Source organism: Zea mays, chromosome 3 (genome assembly GCF_902167145.1).
Source record: "Zea mays cultivar B73 chromosome 3, Zm-B73-REFERENCE-NAM-5.0, whole genome shotgun sequence".
NCBI lineage: Eukaryota > Viridiplantae > Streptophyta > Magnoliopsida > Poales > Poaceae > Zea > Zea mays.
This window is the reverse complement of record NC_050098.1, coordinates 127,682,248-127,697,965: the sequence shown is the minus strand read 5'-3', so window position 1 is coordinate 127,697,965 and position 15,718 is coordinate 127,682,248.

The window sequence follows — 15,718 nt, the reverse complement described above, 5'->3', positions numbered from 1 at the left end:
ATGTCTATGATGGCTTCTATTTGAATTGGTTTTCACCGTTAGATTCTTATCATTTTCAACGCGATTTGAGACCCATTACGATTATACCGCTTGTAGTATTTTAGAACCATTAATTTGCACTCTAAGGTATAGAGTTCATACTGCCGACGAAGCATTTTTTGAGTATAAAATCTCACAAGCACGGGTATAAAAATTTTGATTGAAGTTTGAACCACAACATGTTCATGTGATGGTCTTAATTATAGAATCTCATGCACTAAAAAAATAAATACTAAAACTTTGACTTTCCACTATCGAGCTTCCGGCTGAAATGTCGTAGGCCGCGTTCCCTCTGGTACATGGTGGTGGCCATACCATAAACGTAGTTGGTGTGATCTTGCAAGATGCATCCCCACTCGATACAATACAATAATGCACGCAAGCACCAAGAGGTTGAGGGTGTCCAACCTCACTTATATCTACTAGATATATCCTAGAGCAAGCGTTATAACGGTCTAACTAACATAAGCAATTTGTAAAGTATCTGTGTTCATCACCGAGTAATTCTCTAAGCACTTGGGTGTCTGAGCCAAATGATTGAAGTCTCAACTCGCTAAATAAGTTTATCAGCTACCACACTTGAGAAATGGTTGATTAGGATAGTATTTATAGCCCCCATGTCCAAAATGGTCGTTCGAACAAAACAGACTTTTTTGTGTAGCAACGGACATGTTCTCTTACACACTAGACATGTCTAGTGAGCTCCCCGCCAGCTAGTCGTTACCAACTGTTGAATCCTAGGTATCTAATGTGGTCACTAGTGTCACATCGGACATGTTTGGTGAGTTACAAACTGGCTCGATTTCATTTGTAACCTTTTTAAGTACCTTGTCTGGTGTGAGGTCTGGTGTGTCACCTGACACGCATGGTGCATTGTTAACTCCTACATATGTGCTACATACCTTACTGGGTGCCATGTCTAGTTTTGCATCCAGTGCTTGTATTCGGTGCACACCTATGCGCCAGGTGTACTTAGTTCTTCAGCCTATTCTTCAATATATGCATTGCTCCTCGCCGATGAAGTATCCAATGCACCATTGGATATGTCTGGTGCTCCTCTGTAGTATGTTTTCTTCATTTTCTTCGTGTCCCTTAGCTTGGACTTCTTTCTTCATGTATCTTAGAATCTTGCATGATCTTGATAGGTCTTCAATTAGTTTTCTAATGTGTTGCTTTGAGGTGTTGATCTTCTCGATCAACATGTTTCCTTCGACCAAGTCCACGCTACATCCTTTGAAATATATCCATAAACACTAGCAAACATTAGTTATTGGCAGTTCAATTGGTCCTTCGACCAAGTGACACGAGCGCTGAAGATCACCACTGGATCTAACAAATAGTCGGTGATTATAACAATTTTTATTGGTAGTTCAATTGGTCTTCTATGCCTCGTCGACCTTTCAACTGATGGTGAAACAATTTCACCATTGGTTATTACATAACTGGCGGTGAGGAAGGGTGATGTGAATGCTCATTCTATAGTATTGTCATTTTCTCATCAATTGGCCAAGTTTAAACTTTTTCTCGATCTTATGTTGCCACCTCAGTTTGTTTACTCGTGTTCATTAGTGTGTGTAGTTCTTAAACTTAGGCTTTGCAAGACCTTAACTATAATAGTTTTTTATCATGGCCTTCTTATCTAACTCTATTTAACTAGTGCTATTCTTTCTAGAAAATTTAATTTAAGCTATTTCTTGTATCGTTGTTATGGACAGGCTCATGTGACCATCCAACAAATTGTATATCATGTTGCAACGTACGGAATATGTTTGCTAGTTTTTAAGAAAGAGTAACACTAATAGGATTATTTTCTTTTTAGAATTTAATCTTCCTATAGTTTTGCATCTTTGTAATAAATTAGAATTAAATCACTAACTAAACTCGAGGTTGCCATGGGCCGTGTGGTCATGATCCTATCTGCTCACTTCAAAACAAGTCATCCTCTCCTGGTTTCGAGGGGATATCGTAGACATGGGTGGATTTGGGCCCCGGGCCACCTAGGTCATGGCTAGGGGTGTAGCCCAAATGTCCACTTGCACCTAGGGTTTTCTCAAAAAAAACTAGCCCAAAATCCACATACACCTGGTGGCTAGGTGCTCTCTCAACAACCCCTCGCGGCGGATGCTCTCCTCTCTCAACAATGCCTAGTGGTTGCCACTCTACACACACTCATGCTACTGCGACCATAGTGCTCAGTGCTCTCTCGTGTTGCCTGCTAGCGTTCCGTGCTTGAGCACTCGATGGTTGCTGCTTTTTGCATTGGGAGCCTGTGACAAGCCGACAGGGTGACAAGTCACCAGTTGAAGCCCACCCATGCGGCCGCGCTAGACTGGACGTGCCCTCCTCGCCATACATCCTCCACTCTAGGATTCGGCGGTGGCGACCTCCCTATGGACCTGCTTATGCCCTATAGGCTGCCCTGCATGGATCCACCACTGGCCCGCATCGTCTGCCCCTTGCTGATGACCGGCTCCCCTCCCTATCCACCATAGTGCGGTGCCAGCCTCCCCTCCTTACACAATAGGAATTCAGAGAATTCCCCTCGGTTAGGTATCAACTGGAATTAAGCTATTATCGATAGAAATTAGTTATTCCTGTCGGCATACTGTAGCCAACGAGAGTTATACCTGTAGTACAATAAACTCCATCGGCTAACCCTGACCGATAGGAATTAATACTGTAATCCCCATTGGCTATGGTCAAGCCGACAGGAATTAACCTGTGCTGCTGCAAAACAACAACATGTTTTGCCAATTTCTCACCCAATTTACACGTAACAGTAGACATACAATACATAACATCACATACATCATATACACCATTCACATGACTCATCCATCACATACATCACATATAACTGACATATCCAATCCACATAGCTCATATACTTCATATTACAAATTCATCAAGCCAACACATATCTCACATGTCCAATTAAAATCGTAATAACTTCACAAGTTAAGTCATTTGTTCACCAAAAGACATGAAATTTTGTTTTAGCATAAATCATCCATCATGCATAACCAAAACAAATCACAAGATCAAATAAAAACATAGCATACAATGTTTTATGGCCAGGGGCCACCGCTTGGATGATTAGGACTTTAAAAGGGAAATGGGCTTAATCATTTCCTATAATCGATTTTGGTGTTTGACGTCCATCACAAACCACGTGGACTAACTAGTTTGCCTAGTTATCATTTTATCTTAGGTGCATAAAGTTCAACATAAACCAACAAAGAAATTAAGTTGGGGAACACTACAAGTTTGGAGCAAAGACAAGCATTGGTGCTGCGAGTGGCACACTGGACACTGTTCGGTGCCCAGGCCAAGGCACCCCACGAACTGACCGATGTGCACAGTACATGTCCGGTAAGCCAACGGAGTAACGGTCAACTGCGCCCAACGGTCGACTGTTGTGAACAGTGAACAGTGCACACTGCAAAAAATAGAAGTCAGAGCTGTAAAGTCAGAACGCACCGGACTGTCCGGTGCCGCAAGAGGACAAAGGACTTCAACGGTCAACCGCTCCAAACCCTAACGGTCTGCTGACATGGCATGCACCGGACAGTGAACATTGTCATGTCCGGTGCACCACCAAATTGTCCGGTGTGCCATCGACAGCATCGACTAGAATAGTGGTTGGGGCTATAAATACCGCCCAACCACCACCATTCAAGCCATCCAAGTTTTCTGAACTCCACATTCAATACAAGAGCAATAGCCTACACTCCAAGACACAATCAAAAGATCAAATCCTCTCCAAGCCTCAAAATCAACTCAATTGATTAGTGACTTGAGAGAGGGTGTTTAGTGTTTCTTTTGTTGCTCTTGTTGCTTGGATTGCTTTATTCTTCTCATTCTAATTCTTCTATGAGCTTTGTAAAGCTAGCAAGAGACACCTAAGTGTGTGGTGATCCTTGCGGGGTCTTAGTGACCCAAGTGATTATGGAAAAGCACTCGACCGGTCTGTGTGACCGATTGAGAGAGGGAAAGGGTTGGAATAGACCTGGCCTTTATGGCCTCCTCAATAGAGACTAGGTTCTTTGGAACCAAACCTCGGTAAACAAATTGTTGTGTTCATTTGTGTTGATCTCCACTCGATTTGTTTCCCCCTTTCCTCTCTCTAAAGTTCCCTTGCTCATAATGTTTTGAGTTTGCTCCCAAGGTTATCCGCATTGATTGAGCAACTCATAGCAAGGAGAACTATCTTCCGCACTCCGAATTATTTCTAACACTAATCCCGGGCATGGTGCGTGTTCAAAGTTTATAATTTTCACGTTTCGCCTATTCACCCACCCTCTAGGCGACTTTCAATTGGTACCAGAGCCCAATGCTTCATTAGATTCTAACAACTCGAAGTGATGTCGGGAGAACACGCCAAGAGGGAGATGGTCACCGGCGAAAAGCCTGAAGGCTCGGGAAGGAAGAACGACGAACGAACTCCATCTAAAGAGGCCAGCGACAAGCACAAGGAGGAATCTGCTTCCTCCATCAAGTCACATAGGAAGGGTTACAAGAAGAAAAAGAAAATGAAGAAGGTGGTCTACTACGAGACCAACTCTTCATCACCTTCCACATCCGGCGCCGAGTCTACCACTTCGAAATGCCAAGAGCGTAAGAAGTATAGTAAGATGCCTCTTCACTATCCCCATATTCCTAAACGCGCTCCTCTACTTTTCGTACCCCTAGACAAACCACCATATTTTGATGGTGAAGATTATTGTATGTGGAGTGATAAAATGAGGCACCATCTAACCTCACTCCACGAAAGCATATGGGACATTGTTGAGTTTGGAGCGCAGTCACCACAAGTGGGCGATGAGGATTATCACACCGATGAGGCGGCCCAAATAAGGCATTTCAATTCCCAAACAACTTCTATACTCCTCGCCTCCCTGTGTCGAGAGGAGTATAATAAGGTGTCAGGGTTGAAAAATGTTAAAGAAATTTGGGATGTCCTCAAGACGGCGCATGAAGGGGACGAGGTGACCAAAATCACCAAGCACGAGACGGTCGAGGGAGAACTCGGTTGATTCGTCCTCAACAAAGGAGAGGAGCCACAAGCAATGTACAACCGGCTCAAAATAATGGTCAACCAAGTGCGCAACCTCGGGAGCACCAAATGGGATGATCATGAAATGGTCAAGGTTATTCTAAGATCTCTTGTTTTTCGTAATCCTACTCAAGTTCAATTAATTCGTGGAGATCCTAGATACAAACAGATGTCCCCCGAGGAAGTCATTGGCAAGTTTGTGAGCTTTGAACTTATGATCAAAGACTCCAAACACATTGTCAACTTGGAGCAAGGTGCCACCTCCACGTCTGAGGTGCAACCCTATGCATTCAAAGCAATGGAAGAAAAGAAGTAAGAGTCTACACCAAGTAGACTCCCAGTTGACGCCTCCAAGCTTGATAATGAGGCTCTTATCATCAAGAGCTTTTGGCTAATCCTCAAGCAAAGCAAGGGGAAGGACTACAAACCCCGCTCCAAGAGGGTTTGCCATAGGTGTGGTAAGTCCGATCATTTTGTTGCAAAATGTCCATATACAAGTGATAGTGAGAGGGACGACGACAAAAAAGGGAAGAAGAAGATGGAGAAGAAGAGATACTACAAGAAGAAGGGTGGCGCGTGCATGTGGGGCGGGAATGAGACTCCGACGAGAGCTCCAGCGACTCCTCCGATGAGGACGCCGCCAACATTGCCATCAACAAGGGTCTTCTCTTCCCAAATGTCGGCCACAAATGCCTCATGGCTAAGGACGGTAAAAAGAAGGTACATTCTAGAGATACCCCAAATATATTACTTCCGATGATGAGGGTAACTCTAGTGATAATGAAGATGATTTAACTTCTCTTTTTGCAAACCTTACCAAGGATCAAAAGAAAAAGATAAATAAATTGATAGAAACCATTAACGAGAAGGATGATCTCTTGGAATGCCAAGAGGACTTGCTCGTTAAGGAAAATAAGAAGTTTGCTAAACTAAAAAATGCTTATGCTCTTGAAATAGAAAAATGTGAAAATTTATCTAAAGAGCTTGATTTGCAATGATTCAATTTCCTGTCTTAGAACTGAAAATGCTAGTTTAAATGCTAAGATAGAAGAATTGAATGCTTGCAATGTTTCTACATCTACTGTTGAGCATGTCACTATTTGCACTAGATGTAGAGATGTTAACATTGATGCTATGAATGATCACATTACTATGATTAAAAAACAAAATGATCACATAGCTAAATTAAATGCTAAAATTGCCGAGCATGAGTTAGAGAATGAAAAAATTAAATTTACTCGTAGCATGCTTTATAATGGGAGACGCCCAGGCATTAAGGATGACATTGGCTTCCAACAAGGGAGCCAAAGCAACATCAAGCTTAATGCTCCAAGAACAGACTCTCTAATTTTTTTAAGGGTAAGGCTCCCATGATTCAAGATAGAGAGGGTTACATTTTATATCCTGTGAACTATCCTGAGCACAAAATTAGAAAAAAATCATGCTAGAAAATCCCATGATGTTTCTCATCATGCTTACATGTATAGTAACGAGGCATCTTGCTCTAGGCATTCAACTCATATCAAAATGTGTAAAAAGAAAATTGTCAATGCATCAAATGGACATAGCATCTCATTTAAGACCATTGATAAATCTTTTGTGCTACCTAACAAATCAAGCAAAGTAGTTGTCAAATATGTTGGGGGCAAACACAAGAGCCCAAAGACTTGTGTTTGGGTATCCAAGGTGCTTGTTTCTAATATAAAATGACCCAAGATCGTTTGGGTACCTAAGAACAAGACCTAAATTTGTTTTGTAGGTTTATGCATCCGGCGGGACAAGTTGGATAATCGATAGCGGGTGCACAAACCATATGACAGGGGAGAAAAGGATGTTCTCCTCATATGAAAAAAATTATGATCCCCAAAGAGCTATCACATTCGGGGATGAACATCAAGATTTGGTCAAAGGTTTGGGTAAAATTGTTATATCTCCTGACCATTCCATTTCCAATGTTTTTCTTCTAGATTCATTAGATTACAACTTGCTTTCAGTTTCTCAATTATGCAAAATGTGTTACAACTGTCTTTTTACTGATGTTGGTGTTACTGTCTTTAGAAGAAGTGATGATTCAATAGTTTTTAAGAGAGTGTTATATGGTTAGCTATATTTAGTTGATTTCAATGATAACAATGCTGAACTAGACACTTGCTTAATTGCTAACACTAATATGGACTGGCTCTGGCATCGCCGACTTGCTCATGTTGGGATGAAGAATTTTCACAAGCTTCTAAAGGGAGAGGACATTTTAGGACTAACAAATGTTCATTTTGAGAAGACATGATTTGTAGCGTATGACAAGCAGGAAAACAAGTTGGAACTCATCATCCACACAAAAACATCATGACGACCGACAGGCCGCTTGAGCTACTCCACATAGATCTATTTAGCTCGATCGCTTACATAAGCATCGGGGGGAGTAAGTATTGTCTTGTTATTGTGGATGATTATTCTCGCTTCACTTGGGTATTCTTTTTGCAGGAAAAATCTCAAACCCAAGAGACCCTAAAGAGATTTTTGAGATGGGCTCAAAATGAGTTCCGACTGATAATCAAAAAGATTAGAAGCGACAATGGAACGGAGTTCAAGAATTCACAAATTGAAGGATTTTTGAGGAGGAGGGGATCAAACATGAGTTCTCTTCTCCTTACACACCTCAACAAAATGGTGTAGTAGAAAGAAAGAATAGAACTCTTTTGGATATGGCAAGAACCATGCTTGATGAGTACAAAACATCGGATCGGTTTTGGGCGAAGGCGATTAACACCGCCTCCTACTCCATCAACCGACTCTACCTTCATCGAATCCTCAAGAAAACATCATATGAACTCCTCACCGGTAAAAAGCCCAATGTTTCTTATTTTAGAGTTTTTGGAACAAATGCTTTATTCTTATTAAGAGAGGTAGAAATTCTAAATTTGCTCCTAAAGTGGTAGAAGGCTTTTTACATGGTTATGACTCAAACACAAGAGCATATAGAGTCTTTAACAAGTCCACTGGATTAGTTGAAGTTTCTTGTGACATTGTGTTTGATGAAACTAATGGCTCCCAAGTGGAGCAAGTTGATCTTGATGAACTAGATGATGAAGAGGCTCCATGTGTCGCACTAAGGAACATGTCCATTGGGGATGTGTGTCCAAAAGAATTCGAGGAGCCTTCACAAGCATAAGATCAACCATCATCTTCCATACAAGCATCTCCACCAACTCAAGATGAGGAAATAGCTCAAGTAGAAGAGGATGAAGATCAAGACGATGAGCCACCTCAAGAGGAGGACATTGATCAAGGGGGAGATGAAGATGATCAAGACAAGGAAGATGATCAAGAGATTCAGGATCAAAGACCACCACACCCAAGAGTCCACCAAGCAATTCAAAGAGATCACCCTATCAACTCCATACTTGGTGACATCCACAAGGGGGTAACCACTAGATCTCGAGTTGCTCATTTTTGTGAACATTACTGAAAAGGAAATGGTCTCAAACATTTCCTATAATCGATTTTGGTGTTTGACGACCATCTCAAACTTTGTGGACTAACCAGTTTGCCTAGTTGATCACTTCACAGGTGCATAAGGTCATCTACAACTATTCTAAATCGACTGTCCAGAATACTGTAGATTATTCCGGACAGGAGAAGCTTTTTGGAAAAACACCTACACGCGGACCGTCCAGGCCCTTGCGGCGGACCGTCCGCGGCACCAAGGTGACCCTCAGACAGGAACACTGCATAAACGCAAGTCAACACTACGGACTGTCCAATGGAGAAGCAAGCACCGTCCGAGACCAAGCGCGAACCGTCCGGCCTCAGGCGCGGACCGTCCGGTCGGTGAAAACCAGAAAAACCCGAAGGTGACGGGTTCGATAAAATGTATTTTTAGCGTCCTCACGGACCATCCGAGGTGCTCGACCGGACCGTCCGCGACTGCTTTATCTGACATCTGACGACACATTTAATTCATAGTAGCCGTTGATATAGCCGTTACTGCTGACCGTTGCGATTTCAGCCGTTGATGTGCAAGGGCGGACCGTCCGGACCAGGGGCGCGGATCGTTCGCGGTCGGCAGAAAGGGAGCAACAGCTAGGAAGTGGTTGGGGGCTATAAATACAACCCCAATCACCTCCATTCACTTCACCCAAGCACTCCAATCCTTCACATTCAATACAAGAGCTAGCAATCCATTCAAAGACACAATCAAAGCTTCCAATCTCTCCAAGTTCCACAATTAAGACAAGTGATCATTAGTGATTAGTGACTTGAGAGAGAGTGATCTGTGTGTTATTTGTCGCTCTTGTTGCTTGGCTTTTGCAATCGTGCTTTCTTCTTTTCCCATTCTTATTCTCAAGTGACTTGTAATCAAAGCAAGAGACTCCAAGTGTGTGGTGGTCCTTGCGGGGTCTAAGTGACCCGTTTGATTAAGGAGAAAGCTCACTCGGTCTAAGTGACCGTTTGAGAGAGGGAAAGGGTTGAAAGAGACCCGATCTTTGTGACCACCTCAACAGGGACTAGGTTCTTTGAAACCGAACCTCGGTAAAACAAATCACCGTGTTCATCCGCTTTATTTCTTGGTTGATTTGTTTTCCCTCTCTTTTGGACTCGGATTTAATTCTAACGCTAACCCCGGCTTGTAGTGTGTGCTTAAGTTTATAAATTTCAGATTCCGCCTATCCACCCCCTCTAGGCGACTTTCAATTGGTATCAGAGCCCGGTGCTTCATTAGAGTTTAAGAACTCGAAGTGATGTCAAAAGATCACGCCAAAAGGAAGATCGTGACTGGCGGTGACAAGTCCGCAAGCTCAGGAAGAACTTGTCGGTACCCTGGAACAAGGGTACCCCTTACTATAGTATGAAGGTGCGGTGCCCGTGCGTCTATCTCTAGACACGCGATAAACAGCACCCGCCCCCACCACGTGGACGGCTCCGGGGCCGCCACGTGGCCGGAGAAGGTAATACACTCCAAGGTATCAACGATGGGTCCGGACCCCCATGGGAAAGTACCGGACCCCTGCATATACGGACCGGACCTCCGGGCAGAGTCCAGGACCTCCGTGGAGGGTGACGCCATACCCCCGGGACGGGTCCCGGACCTCTCGGTGTGGGGCCCAGGCCGCTCTCAGCGAGGTCCCGGGATTCCGGGACAAAGAATACCCAGGCCTTGCTTAAGGCCGGGCGGGGGTCCGGTGCCATCACGTGTCCGGACCATACTGTAATACCCAAAATGTATACAGGAATACTATATTGGATTTTCTTATTTTATGTGCCATATTTGCATCATAAAAAGAGCACACTTATAATTAAGAGTGATTAATTAAAACAAATCATATTAAAATAAGAGAAAGTGCATCTTGTTGGAGTTTTATGTGTTTGTGCATTAAATAAAATAATAAGGTAATAATAATAAGATAATAATTATTAGAAGTTGAATTAAACCCTAAATTTAAAAGTAGGGTTTTGAAAATAAGAAGAAGAGAAACGATATAAAAATATAAATAATATATTTAGATAAATATCCTCAAACTTATTACTTTTAATTGCACAAATATGGTGTAAATGATGAGTCATAAAGTTTGAATTTAAATTTGAATTCAAAATTGGAAAAGAAAATAGAAAAAAGAGAATAGAAAATAAAAAGGAAATGGCATGTAGCCTCTTCTCGGGCCGAATTCTCTTCTGTTGGCCCAAACCTCTGCACAGCCCAAACTGAGAGAATCACGTGCACTCGTGTATGACGCGTGGGGCCCACCACTCATCCAACCTCGCTTGACCAGCCCAACCAACCAGATCGGCACCTATGTCACTGCCGTGTGGACCATCCTGTCAGCCGATATGCGCCAACCCAGTCAGCGCTCGGTGCCCCTTCCGCGTCCGCGCCGCGCGCTAGATTACTCTGCGTGTGGGACCCAACTGTCAGTAGCTCCTTCCCCAACTAAACACCGAACCTCTCGCCGTGGATTGCGCCTGGGAGCTCGCCTTGACTGTTGTCTTCTCGGCCGGACTCCTGGGTACAAGTAACAGACCCTCATCTGTCCGCCATCTCGAGCCCGCCTCTGCCCCTGCACGTCCCAGCCACGCCCGCCCCCTGTGTGCCGTCGTGGAGTGATAGAGGGAAATGGGAGATCTGCCGCAGCCACCATCGCCAGCGAAGTACAGGGAGAGGTGAGGGATTCATAGGATGAGGTTGAGTGATGTGAGGTAGCCGAGCATCGTTGGGTCATCGCGAACCTTCTGCTACCGCCAGAACTACGGATGCAGTGGCAGAGCTCGGTGAATTTCTCGCCAGGATTCCGCCGCCGTCGATATTCCGCCTGTCGTCGTGGATCTTCGTCCCCTCTGCGCACATTGTGGTAAGAGACCCAGGATCCATTTCGCTTTGTTTCTATCTGCACATAGCACGTTCTGGGGAAGGAAGTTATCAACCGTAGGGCCGGTTCTGGGTTCGCCGGTAGAGGGAGCATCGCGCGACAGACCCTTGTCGTCGACTGACCTGGGCGGCGGAGGAAGAAAGGGCCTAGACCGTTGATAGGTCCTTGGGCGGCCGAGATTAGAATATAGACCCCCATCGTCCAATTGAAGCTGAGCCGTTGGATCCGTGGGCTGGGGGTTTGTCATGGCGTGGGAGAGTTGGGGCCATGGATCTTAGATCCTACAGTCCTGGTGTCGTACCGGTTCGAGTGGGGAATGATCTAATTTGAGCCACCCACTTGAGATCAGACGGCCCACATTAGATCATACCCCTTTGGCGCTGCAACTTTTCTAAAGAGACCCTCCAGTTGCCAGAATTAGAACCCGCCGTCCACCCTAGGGTTGGGCTGGGTCTGGGGAACACTTATGTTTTTGCCCCCGTGTTTTTATAGATTTAGTGCTCGGTCCAGATAGTTAGAAAATCAAATAAATTCATTTGGAAAATACTTTTTAATGCAAAAATAAATACTAGAGTGTGTTTAATTCATAGAAAATGCATAATTAGTCCAAATTTAGTCATTCCAATTTATATAATTTTGTACTATTATTGTTTATCATTTAGTACCACTGTTTTGACATGAATGTTACAATAAAATTTATATCCTATTTAATCTTGTACAAAACACATAAAACCTTCAGAAATTCATAACTTAAAATATATAACTCCAAATTGATTCATTCCAGTGGCATTTATTTTTTTTAAGTATTGTTTATCACATGGTATCTTTGTCTAACCATGAAACTTAATTTAAAATTATCCACATGAATAACTCTATTCTAGGCATTAAATAACTTTAGAAAATCATAACTTAATAACCCCAACTCCGATTTTAGTGGTTTTCGAACCCGTGATCTCATAGCAACGCGTAGATCATTATTATTCAGTTTGTACTTATGATTGGTGTGATGTTAATTTTGTCTATACCATGTCTGTTTGTATTGCTACGACTAGCAGTGCGGTTGCGAGTCACCTGAAGTTCATCCTATTATCTGGATTCTCAAGTGCTAGGCAAGTTGTGCCCTTGACCACTTTTTATACCCAATAATGTTCTTTAATGTCACTTATTCATGCATAGGTTTAATTTTGATGGGACCCAATAGGTCACCCTAGATTGTTATTCCATTTTACCTTGTTATCCCTGAATCACTTGGGTAGTTTTGCTATTGCTTTACATGGTTTTGGGATAATATTTTATTATATCCATGTTCCAGTTATTGTGTTATTCTATTTATGTTCATGTCAAGATCATTAAATGTTAATTTGAACATGGAGCTTAACTTGAGAAACACGTGCCACCACAAGGGTTTAATGGGACGCCTTTGGCCAACTAACTAGGAAAGCTAGTGGAAGACTACCTTACCTGAAGGCAAAGGCAGTAGGGGATTGCATGCAAGGAGGTTCTCGGGTTGATTTTGCTGCGATGGCGGTCAAACGGGGGATTCTTGCAAGTGCTCTTCCCATAAACTCTAGCGGGTTTTCGGAAGCTAGTGGAACTTTGTAAAGGCCTCGTAGTGGATCCCTAGCCATTCACCTCGGTAGTGTCTAAGGGTCTAGCTAACCCTGGCGACATGGGATACACGACTTGTGGGTAAAGGGTACAACCTCTACAGAGTGTAAAACTGGTATACTAGCCGAGCTCACGGTCATGAGCAGCTCAGGACTCTCTGATGATTAATTTATGGAACCTAAATTCAATTTGTCATATGCATTCGCATGGGATTATTTATTAATTTTGTTCTATTATTTATTATGGTTTGGTATTTACTTATACTTAGTAATTGCTAATAAAATTTTGACCAACTTTAAAAGCAATGCTCAGCTCTAACCATCCTCTTTGGTAAGCCTTACACTTCACGTGAGCTCCCACCTTTGGCGAGTTCATGCACATTATTTCCCCACAACTTGTTGAGCGATGAACGTATGTGAGCTCACTCTTGCTGTCTCACACCCCCCACAGGAGAAGAACAGGTGGTTCAAGAGGAGTCATGTATCGTGGAGTTCGATTCGATCTAGGTGGCGTCTCCCAGTTGACTTGCGCCAAGGACGATCCTTAGTTCATTTTATATTTACCTTTTATTTTGTAAGACTTCCGCTATGTAATAAATACTCTGATTATATTGTGACATTATCTCTATACACTCTGTTATTATATATGTTGTCTTCTTGGCGCATGTATGAGATGCACCCGGCTTTGTCCCTTAAAACCGGGTGTGACAGAAGTGGTATCAGAGTAATGTTGACTGTAGGACGAAACCTAGATAGAACTGGACAACCATTGTCTACTTACCTTTGCTACTCTGATTCTTTTCTAAACTTATCTTAATCTTTTCTCATCTATTTCAGCTTTACTCTGATTATTCTTACCTTTTTCTTTCCAAAGATAAATATGGATTTCACACTTTGAAATCATGTGCCTAAAGTGACCTTTAGGAATAGGAGACCTACTCTTAGGAACAAAAAAATAAAAAACTATTTTTATAGATATCTATGAACTTGAATGTTTGTTCTTATGATATTTGTATGATTTGGATCTTTGATTGAGTGTGATGAGTTGTGGAGTAACGTCCACAATTACATCTACATATACATATAGGAAAAAAATGCTTATCAAAATAACTAGACAAACTAGATTATCTCTCATTAAATTATCTAGCCTAACAATATCCATCTCATCTTAAAAGATTCTATCCACACTCATAGATCCATCTTATCCCAAAAGATCCTAACTTATCCTAATATATCTAGCTTAATGGACCCATCTTACCTTAAAAGATACTCTATTACCTTAGTAGATTCATCTTATCTTAAAAAGATTTTTATGTCATCCTAATAGATCTAACTGGCCTCAAAATATTCTACCTTATCCTTATGGATTTATCTTGCCCTCATTAGTATATGTATCCCACTCCAGAATAACAACCATGAGCTAATCCAAAAATTTATTTAGATCTTATCTAATCTATTATGATCAAACCTAATGTGAGTCACTCAAACTTGATTAGCTAATACTGAGGAAATACATTAGACCCTGCCCTATAAACAAGTTTGATATCTTAGATCAACCTGACCCAACCCATAGAATCTTGATGGATTGCATAATCTGTCTATCCCCACCTAAAACAAACTTTTGACCTATATCATGCAGTCTATCTCATCCATATCTATCTTAACCATATTCCCAAACTCCGATGACATCACTAACCTCGAATCAATGAAACCAACACCGGAGAAGGAAAAGATCAACCACGTCAAGGAAGGAGAGAAGTCAAACTCGATCTTCAAGATGCATTACCACCCAACAAGGAGTTCTTTCTCACCCTAAACTTTCTTACACCAGGATATTATTGCCCTAACCAACCCATCTTTCGTCCTACATAATAAAATGACTATACATATGGATACCCATGCTTTCCTAATCACTCACTAATAAAAAAATAGAGGCTCTTGATTTTTGAAATAATTAGAAACTGAAAGCTAAATTGCAAACCACTCTTCCTATATCCTTTTCTTACAAATCTCGAGGACGAGATTATTTTTAAGGGGGGTAGAATTTGTAATACCCAAAATGTATACAAGAATACTATATTGGATTTTCTTATTTTATGTGCCATATTTGCATCATAAAAAGAGCACACTTATAATTAAGAGTGATTAATTAAAACAAATTATATTAAAATAAGAGAAAGTGCATCTTGTTGGAGTTTTATGTGTTTGTGCATTAAATAAAATAATAAGGTAATAATAATAATAAGATAATAATTATTAGAAGTTGAATTAAACCCTAAATTTAAAAGTAGGGTTTTGAAAATAAGAAGAAGAGAAACGATATAAAAATATAAATAATATATTTAGATAAATATCCTCAAACTTATTACTTTTAATTGCACAAATATGGTGTAAATGATGAGTCATAAAGTTTGAATTTAAATTTGAATTCAAAATTGGAAAAGAAAATAGAAAAAAAGAGAATAGAAAATAAAAAGGAAATGTCATGCAACCTCTTCTCGGGCCAAATTCTCTTCTGTTGGCCCAAACCTCTGCACAGCCCAAACTGAGAGAATCACGTGCACTCGTGTATGACGCGTGGGGCCCACCACTCATCCAACCTCGCTTGACCAGCCCAACCAACCGGATCGGCACCTATGTCACTGCCGTGTGGA